Here is a 10,857-nt window from a genome sequence, read left to right as displayed (position 1 = left end):
ACCATTAACTATTTCGGATGGTTCATGTAACGCCTTGATCTTTTATAACATTTATTTTGATTTACTTATCATTTTTCACAGGTTTCTCAGTTACCCGAATGACATGACACCTGTTGTTAGCTAATGTGGAGGACTTCGCCCACTCCGTTGGCATGACACTTATCTTGATTGACCTTTGGATGAATTAAATTATCATTGAGTAATGTTAGGTGTATCTTTGACACTTATGTATCATTGAGTAATGTTGCAAACTACATTGGAATTGGAGATGAGGGGTATCGATCCCCGTACCTCATGCGAAGCGAGCGCTCTACCATATGTGCTACATCTCCAAAATAAAAAATATATTTTAAATATCTCTAGTCTAGAAAGCAAAAAGCATTTGAAAATTAAAATACTATACAATTTGACTAAACACTAGACATTTTTGAAACAAATTTGCACTAGTGTAAAGTTTGCAAATAACATAGACAATTAAAAATGCAGGGAAGTCCTCATAACTGTCACATGCTAAGCGAGCGCTCTACAATCTGAGATACATCCTCATAATGCTAAATGCTTCATTAAATATTTAAAATTTAGAAAACAAAAAGAATTTAAAAATAATAATATTATACGATTTGATTCGACATGAAATTTAAAATAGTATAGGAGTTTATTCAGAACCCAAAATTTTCATAACAAGTTTACACCGTGTAAAAGGTATCAATCCCTGTTCCTCTTGCATGCTAAGCAAGCTCTACCATCTGAGCTGCATCCCCATAATGTATCTATAATTTAGAAAACAAAAAGATTTTAAAAATAATAATATTATACGATTTGATTCGACACTAAGCTTTGAACATTAAAATAGTATAGGATTTTATTCACAACTCGACATTTTCGTAACAAACTTACACCGTATAAAGTTTGCAGACTAAATTAGAATTGGAGATGCGAAGTATCTATCACCATACCTCTTGCATGCAAAGCGAGCGCTCTACCATATGAGCTACATCCCCATAATGTAAAATAGTTCATTAAATATCTATAATTTAGAAAACAAAAAGCATTTGAAAATTAAAGTATTATACAATTTGATTTGATTAAACACTCGTTTTTAACAAATTTGCACTCGTGTAAAGCTGGCAAATTACATAGGCAACTAGAGATGCGGGTTATCAATCCCATCTTAGCATTTAAAATATTATATCAAAATTGGAAACAAGGTATCAACCCCTGTATACATTTTTGTAACAAGTTTTCACTCATGTAAAGCTTGCAAATTACATAAGCAATTGGAGATGCGAAGTATTAATCCCCATACCTCTTGCATGCTAAGCAAGCGTTCTACCATCTAAGCTACATGCGTATAATACTAAATGTATCATTAAATATCTACAATTTAGAAAACAAAAAGCATTAAAAATTTTACAATTTGATTTAACACTCGACATTTTCGAACGTGTAATGCTTGCAGGTTACATCAGAATTGGAGATGTAGGGTATCGATCCCCGTATACAATTTGAATCAACTCTCTACATTTTTGTAACAAATTTACACTCATGTAAAGCTTGCAAAATACATAGCAAGCAGGCAATTCGAAATGCAGGGTATTGATCTCCATAACTCTCGCATGATAAGCAAGCACTCTACCATCTACCCTATATCCCCATAATGCTAATTACTTCATTAAATATCTGAAATTTAGAAAACAAAAAGAATTTAAAAATAATAATATTATACGATTTGATTGGACACTAAACTTTGAAAATTAAAATAGCATAGGATTTTATTCAAAACTAGACATTTTCGTAACAAATTTGCACCGTGTAAAGTCTATAGACTACAAAGAATTGGAGATGCGGGGCCGTACCTATTGAATGCGAAGCGAGCGCTCTACCATATGAGCTTAATCCGCATAATGAAAAATGCTTCATTAAATATCTATAATTTAGAAAACAAAAAGCATTTAAAATTAATATATTATACAATTTGACATTTTTAACAAATTTGCCCTCGTGTAAATCTTGCAAATTTCATAGGCAATTTGAAATGCAAGGTATCAATCCCCGTACCTCTCGCATGCTAAGCAAACACTATACCATCTGAGCTACATCCACATAATACTAAATGCTTCATTAAATATCTATAATTTAGAAAACAAAATGCATTTGAAATTTAAAAAATTATACGATTTGATTTAGCACTCGACGTTTTCGAACCGTGTAAAGCTTGCAGGTTACATTGGAATTGGAGATGAAGGCTATCGATCCCCGTATACAATTTGAGTCAACACTCGAGATTTTGGTAAAAAAATTGCACTCATGTAAATCTTGCAAAATACATAAGTAATGGCAGATACAAAGTATCGATCTCTGTACTTCTCACATGCTAAGCAAACACTTTATCATCTAAGTTACATCCCCATAATCCTAAATGCTTCATTAAAAATATCTTAAATTTAGAAAACAAAAAGAATTTTAAAATATTAATATTATACGATTTGATTCGACACTAAACTTTGAAAATTAAAATAGTATAGGATTTTATTCAGAACTCGACATTTTCGTAACAAATTTGCACCGTGTAAAGTCTGCAGACTACATAGGAATTGGTGATGCGAGGCCGTACCTATCGAATGCGAAGCGAGCGCTCAACCATATGAGCTACATCCCCATAATGAAAAACGATTCATTAAATCTCTATAATTTAAAAAACCAAAATATTATACAATTTGATTAAATACTCAACATTTTAAACAAATTTGCACTCCTGTAAAGCTAGCAAATTACATAGGCAATTTGAAATGCAAGGTATCAATCCCCGTACCTCTCGCATGTTAAGTGAACGCTCTACCATCTGAGCTACATCCTCATAATACTAAATGCTTCATTAAATATCTATAATTTGGCAAACAAAAAACATTTAAAAAATTATACGATTTGTTTAAACACTCAACATTTTCAAACTGTGTAAAGCTTGCAGGTTACATTAAAATTGGAGATGTAGAGTATCGATCCCCATACCTCTCGTATGCTAAGCGAGCACTCTACCATCAAAGCTACATCCCCATAATACTAAATATTTCATTAAATATCTATAATTTAGAAAACAAAAAGCATTTAGAATTTAAAAAATTATATGATTTGATTTAACACTCGACATTTTCGAACCGTGTAAAGGTTACATCGGAATTGGAGATGTAGGGTATCAATCCCCGTATACAATTTGTTTCAATTCTCGACATTTTTTTTAACAAATTTGTACTCATGTAAAGCTTGCAAATTACATAGGTAATTGGACATGCGGGGTAATGATCCACGTACCTCTCGCATGCTAAGCGTGCACTCTACAATCTGACCTACATCCTCACAATGCTAAATGCTTCATTAAATATTTATAATTTAGAAAACAAAAAGAATTTTAAAATAATAATATTATACGATTTGATGCGACACTAAACTTTGAAAGTTAAAATAGTATAGGATTTTATTCAGAACCCAACATTTTCATAACAAGTTTGCACCGTGTAAAGGGTATCAATCACCGTTCCTCTCGCATGCTAAGTGAGCGCTCTACTATCTAAGCTACATCCCCATAATGCTAAATGCTTCATTAATGATCTATAATTTAGAAAATAAAAAGTATTTAAAAATATTATTATTATACGATTCGATTCGACACTAAGCTTTGAAAATTAAAATACTATAGGATTTTATTCAGAACTCGACATTTACGTAACAAATTTGCACTGTGTAAAGTCAACAGACTACATAGGAATTTGAGATGCGAGGCTGTACCTATCAAATGCAAAGCGAGCGCTCTACCATATGAGCTACATCCCCATAACGAAAAACGCTTCATTAAATATCTATAATTTAAAAAACCAAAAGCATTTGAAAATTAAAATATTATACAATTTGATTAAACACTCGACATTTTTAACAAATTTGCACTCATGTAAAGCTAGCAAATTACATAGGTAATTTGAAATGCAAAGGTATCAATCCCCATACCTCTCGCATGTTTAAAAAATTATACGATTTGTTTTAACACTCGATATTTTCGAAGGTTACATTGAAATTGGAGATGTAGGGTATCTATCTCCGTAGCTCTTACATGCTAAGCAAGCACTCTACCGTCAAAGCTATATCCCCATAATACTAAATGCTTCATTAAATATCTATAATTTAAAAAACAAAAAGCATTTAAAATTTAAAAAAATTATACGATTTGATTAACACTCAACATTTTCAAACCGTGTAAAGGTTACATCGAAATTGGAGATGTAGGGTATCGATCCCCGTATACAATTTGTTTGAACACTAGACATTTTTTAAAAAAAAACAAATTTGTACTCATTTAAAGCTTGCAAATTACATAAGCAATTGGAGATGCGGCGTATTGATCCACGTATCACTCGCATGGTAAGCGAGCGCTCTACAATCTGAGCTACATCCTCACAATACTAAATGCTTCATTAAATATTTGTAATTTCGAAAACAAAAAGAGTTTTAAAATTATAATATTATACGATTTGATGCAACACTAAACTTTGAAAGTTAAAATAGTATAGGATTTTATTCAAAACAAGTTTGCAAACTACATAGGAATTAGAGATGCGGGGTATCAATCCACGTATTTCTCACATGCAAAGCAAGCGCTCTACCATATGAGCTACATCCCCATAATGCAAATTGCTTCATTAAATATCTATAATTTAGAAAACAAAAAGCAATTAAAAATAATAATATTATATGATTTGATTGGACACTCAACTTTGAAAATTAAAATAGTAATAAGAATTAGAGATGCGAGGTATCAATCCCCGTATTTCTCGCATATAAAGCGAGCGCTCTACCATATGAACTACATCCCCATAATGCAAATTGCTTCATTAAATATCAATAATTTAGAAAACAAAAAGCATTTAAAAATAATAATATTATACGATTTGATTCGACACTCAACTTTGAAAATTAAAATAGTATAAGATTTTATTCAGAACTCGACATCTTTTACACCATGTAAAGTTTGCAAACTACATAGGAATTGGAGATGCGGGGTAACCTGTAAGAGGCCTACAGACATGCGGGGTATCAAACCCCGTACCTCTCGCATGCAAAGCGAGCGCTCTACCATATAAACTACATCCCCATAGTGAAAAATGGTTTTTTAAATATCTCTACTCTAGAAAGCAAAAAGTATTTGAGAATTAAAATATTATACAATTTGATTAAACACTCGACATTTTTGAAACAAATTTGCCGTAGTGTAAAGCTTGCAAATAACATAGACAATTGGAAATGCAGGGAAGTCCCCGTAACTCTCACATGCTAAGCGAGAACTCTACCATCTAAGCTACATCCACGTAATGGTAAATACTTTATGAAATATCTATATTTTAGAAAACAAAAAGCATTTATAATTCAAAAAATTATACGATTTGATTTCACACTCGACATTTTCAAACCGTGTATAAAGCTTGTAGGTTACATCGGAATTTGAGATGTAGGGTATTGATTACTGTATACAATTTAATTCAGCACTCGACATTTTTGTAACAAATTTGCACTCATGTTAAGCTTGCAAATTACATAGACAATTGGAAATGCAGGGAAATCACCGTACCTCTCACATGCTAAGCGAGCTCTCTACTATCTGAGCTACATCCCTGTAATGATAAATACTTTATTAAATATCCATAATTTATATAAAAAAAGCATTTATAATTCAGAAAGTAAATTTTGCACTCATGTAAAGCTAATTTAACACTCAACATTTTTGTAACAAATTTCGCACTCATGTAAAGCTTGCAAATTACATAAGCAATTGGAGATGCGGGTTATCAATCCGCATACCTCTCCCATGCTAAGCAAACACTTTACTATCTGAGCTACATCCCCATAATGTGAATTGCTTCATTAAATATCTATAATTTAGAAAACAAAAAGCATTTAAACATAATAATATTATACGATTTGGTTCAACGCTAAACTTTGAAAATTAAAATAAATAGTATAGGATTTTATTCAGAACTCGATATTTTCGTAACAAATTTGCACCATGTGAAGTTTGCAAACTACATAGGAATTGGATATGCGGGGTATCGATCCCTGTACCTCTCTCATGCAAAATAAGCACTCTACCATATGAGCTACATACCCATAATGAAAATGTTTTTTTAAATATCTCTAATCTAGAAAGCAAAAAGCATTTGAAAATTAAAATATTATACTATTTGATTAAACACTCACATTTTTGAAACAAATTTGCACTAGTGTAAAGCTTGCAAATAACATAGACAATTGGAAATGCAGTGCAGGGTATCAATCCCCATATATCTCCCCTGCTAAGCAAGCGCTTTTCCATCTGAGCTACATCCTCATAATGTAAATTACTTCATTACATATCTATAATTTAGAAAACAAAAAGCATTTAAACATAATAATATTATACGATTTGATTCGACGCCCAACATTGAAAATTAAAATAGTATAGGATTTTATTCAGAACTCGATATTTTCGTAACAAATTTGCAACATGTAAAGTTTATAAAGTACATACGAATTGGAGTTGCGGGGTACCGATACCTGTATCTCCCACATGCAAAGCGAGCACTCTACCATATGAGCTATATCCCTATAATAAAAAATGTTTTTATTTTTATTTTTAAATATCTCTAATCTAGAAAGCAAAAAGTATTTGAAAATTAAAATATTATACAATTTGACTAAACACTAGACATTTTTGAAACAAATTTGCACTAGTGTAAAGTTTGCAAATAACATAGATAATTAGAAATGCAGGGAAGTCCCCATAACTATCACATGCTAAGCGAGCGATTTACCATCTGAGCTACATCCCCGTAATGGTAAATACCTTATTAAATATCTATAGTTTAGAAAACAAAAAGCATTGATAATTCAAGAAATTATACAATTTGTTTTCACACTCGACATTTTCGAACCGTGTAAAAAACTTTTGGGTTACATAAGAATTTGAGATGTAAAGGATCGATTACCGTATACAATTTGATTCAACACTCAACATTTTTGTATCAAATTTGCACTCATGTTAAGCTTTCAAATTACATAAGCAATTGGAGATGCGAGGTATCGGTCCCTGTACCTCTCGCATGCTAAGCGAGCGCTGTACCATCTGAGCTACATCCCCATAATTCAAATTGCTTCATTAAATATCTATAATTTAGAAAACAAAAAGCATTTAAAAATAATAATATTATACGACTGATTCGACACTCAACTTTGAAAATTAAAATAGTATAGGATTTTATTCATCAGAACTCTCTTTGCAGACTACATACAAATTGGAAATGCGAGGTATTGATCCCCGTACCTATCGCATGCAAAGCGATCGCTTTACTATATGAACTACATCCCCATAATGAAAAATGGTTTTTTTATTTATTTTTTTATTTATTTTTTTTTAAATATCTCTAATCTAGAAAGCAAAATGCATTTGAAAATTTAAAAATTTTACAATTTGAATAAACACTTGGCATTTTTGAAATAAATTTGCACTAGTGTAAAACTTTCAAATAACATAGACAATTGGAAATGTAGGGAAGTCCCCGTAACTCTCACATGCTAAGCGAGCGCTCTACCATCAGAACCACATCCCCGCAATCGTAAATACTTTATTTAATATCTATAGTTTAGAAAACAAAAAGCATTTATAATTGAACAAATTATACGATTTGATTTCACACTCGACATTTTCAATCAGAATTTGAGATTTAGGAGATCGATTACCGTATACAATTTGATTCAACACTCGACATTTTTGTAATAAATTTGCACTCATGTTAAACTTTCAAATTACATAGGCAGTTGGATATGTGGCGTATCAATCGCCGAACCTCTCGCATGCTAAGGGAGCGTTCTACCATCTGAGCTATATCCCTATAATGCAAATTACTTCATTAAATATCTATAATTTATAAAACAAAAAACATTTAAAAATAATAATATTACACGATTGATTCGACACCCAACTTTGAAAATTAAAGTAGTATAGGATTTTTTTCAGAACACATTTGAAGCGTGTAATGTTTGCAGACTACATAGGAATTGGAGATGTAGCAGGGTATCAATCGCTGTACGTCTCACATGCAAATCGAGCGCTCTACCATCTGAGCTACATCCCCATAATGCAAATTGGTTCATTAAATATCTATAATTTAGAAAGCAAAAAGCATTTAAAAATAATAATATTATACGATTGATTCGACACTCAACTTTGAAAATTAAAATAGTACAGGATTATAAAGAACTCAACATTTCGCATTGTTTGCAGACTACATAGGAATTGGAGATGCGAGGTATTGATCCCCGTACCTCTTGCATACAAAGCAAGCGTTCTACTATATGAGCTACATCCCCATAATGAAAAATGATTTTTCAAATATCTCTAATCCATAAAGCAAAAAGCATTTGAAAATTTAAAAAATTATACAATTTGATTATACACTCGACATTTTTGAAACAAATTTGCACTAGTGTAAAACTTGCAAATAACATATACATTTGGAAATGCAGGGAAGTCCCCGTAACTCTCACAAGTTAAGCAAGCGCTCTACCATCTAAATTACATCCCCATAATGGTAAATACAGCGCTCTACCATCTAAACTACATCCCCATAATGGTAAATACTTTATTAAATATCTAATTCAAGAAATTCACACTCGACAGGTTACGTTTACCGTATACAATTTGAATAAAGCTTGCAGGCAGGTTACGTTTACCGTATACAATTTGATTCAACACTAGACATTTTTGTAAGAAATTTGCACCCGTGTTAAGCTTTCAAATTACTCAAATTACATAGGCAATTTTGAAGATGCAGGGTATCAATCCCCGTACTTCTTGCATGCTAAGCGAGCGCTCTACCATCTGAGCTACATCCCCATATTGCAAATTACTTCATTAAATATCTATAATTTAGAAAATAAAAAGCATTTTAAAAAATAATAATATATGATTTGATTCGACACTCAACTTTGAAAATTAAAATAGTATAGGATTTTATTCAAAACTCGACATTTTCGTTGCAAATTAAACTACATACGAATTGGAGATGCGGGGTATCGATCCCCGTACCTCTCGCATGCGAAGCGAGCGCTTTCGAACAGTGTATCTATAGTTTAGAAAACAAAAAGCATTTATAATTCAAGAAATTATTCAATTTAGAAAATAAAAAGCATTTACAATTGAAGAAATTATACGATTTGATTTCACACTCGACACTTTCGAACAGTGTATAAAGCTTGAAGGCTACATCGAAATTTCCGTATACAATTTGTTGGGTAATATGGTTGAAAATCCCAAAATAATAATAATCCTACGGAAAGATTAATATTATATGGGAAAACAGAAAAATCGGGAAGGAAAAGGTTGAGTGTTTGGGTATAGGTTTAGCACGAGTTCGAACACAAGGTTCTTTTCCTTAAAACCTTATTTGCTAACTCCCACAAGTGCTAGGAGCGTTGTAGCCTAGGTTTCCCAGGATAAAACGTGCTACGATTCCTTGTTTAAGCACCTAAACAAGGAACCCGGCAAACAAAGCAAAGTAGAGAACACTAGTTGGTAAAGAAGAGAGTAGAAGCAGAGTTTTGGGAAGCTGAAAGCTACTGGAATTCCTTTCGTTTTTGTACTGTGTGAAAATACTACTGCTCTACCTCTCTTTATATAGGGCTGTTGGAAGGGATAGCATTCAACATGGCTTTTAATTGGTATTAAACCAATTGTATAACACCTGTAACGGTCACCCACTAAGTAGGATTAAACTCAAATTTAAAATTGGAATTAAAACAGTATTAATTCTGTAACAGATGAGTTTAATCTGTACAACAGGCTAAACTTTCGGGTTTCAGACCGTTGGGGTGCAGGTTCACACGAGAGCACACGGACCAGGCAACACGAGAGTACATCTTTCGTGTGCACTGTGGTGCAACCCGAGAGTGCACTACTCTCGTGGTCACAGATGCTCTTGGTTCGGTTTTGGCCGAACCAAGTGACTATATCAGATGGAAAATGATACCGAAGTTAGGCATAACTTAGCCCGCAGGTGCCGGCGCACGCGAGCTCGGGCTTGAATCAAGCCGGTACAATATATCAATCTCTTCGTCTTACTACGAAGAATCCGAATCCACTTTGACCCGACCCAAATCGGAAGTGGACCCCACTGATAATTTTACCACAAAATAGCCACTTAATATGCCATTTTAAGCTAATTTTTCCAACACAATTTGATTCAACACTTTTGTAACAAATTTGAACTCATTTTAAGCTTTTGAATTACAAGGCAATTAGAGGTGCGGGGTTTCAATCCTCGTACCTCTCACATGCTAAGCGAGCGCTCTACCATCTGAGATACATCCCCATAACGTAAATGTCTTCATTAAATATCTAAAATTTAGAAAACAAAAAGCATTTAAAAATAATAATATTATAGGATTTGATTCAACACTCAAAGCAGTTTAAAATTTTATTCAGAACTCGACATTTTCGTAACAAATTTGCACCGTGTAATGTTTGCAAACAACATAAGAATTGGAGATGCGGGGTACGCTAAGCGAGCACTCTACCATTTGAGCTACATCCTCATAATGAAAAATGGGTTTTTAAATATCTCTAATCTAGAAAGCAAAAAGCATTTGAAAATGAAAATATTATACAATTTGATTAAACACTCGCCATTTTTGAAACAAATTTGCACTAGTGTAAAGCTTGCAAATAACATAGACAATTAAAAATGCAGGGAAGTCCCTGTAACTCTCACATGCTAAGCGAGCGCTCTACCATCTGAGCTACATCCCCGTATGGTAAATACTTTATTAAATATCTATAGT

This window comes from Ipomoea nil, unplaced genomic scaffold (assembly GCF_001879475.1).
Source record: "Ipomoea nil cultivar Tokyo-kokei standard unplaced genomic scaffold, Asagao_1.1 scaffold1317, whole genome shotgun sequence".
Lineage (NCBI taxonomy): Eukaryota > Viridiplantae > Streptophyta > Magnoliopsida > Solanales > Convolvulaceae > Ipomoea > Ipomoea nil.
Note: the sequence above shows the minus strand (reverse complement) of the source record.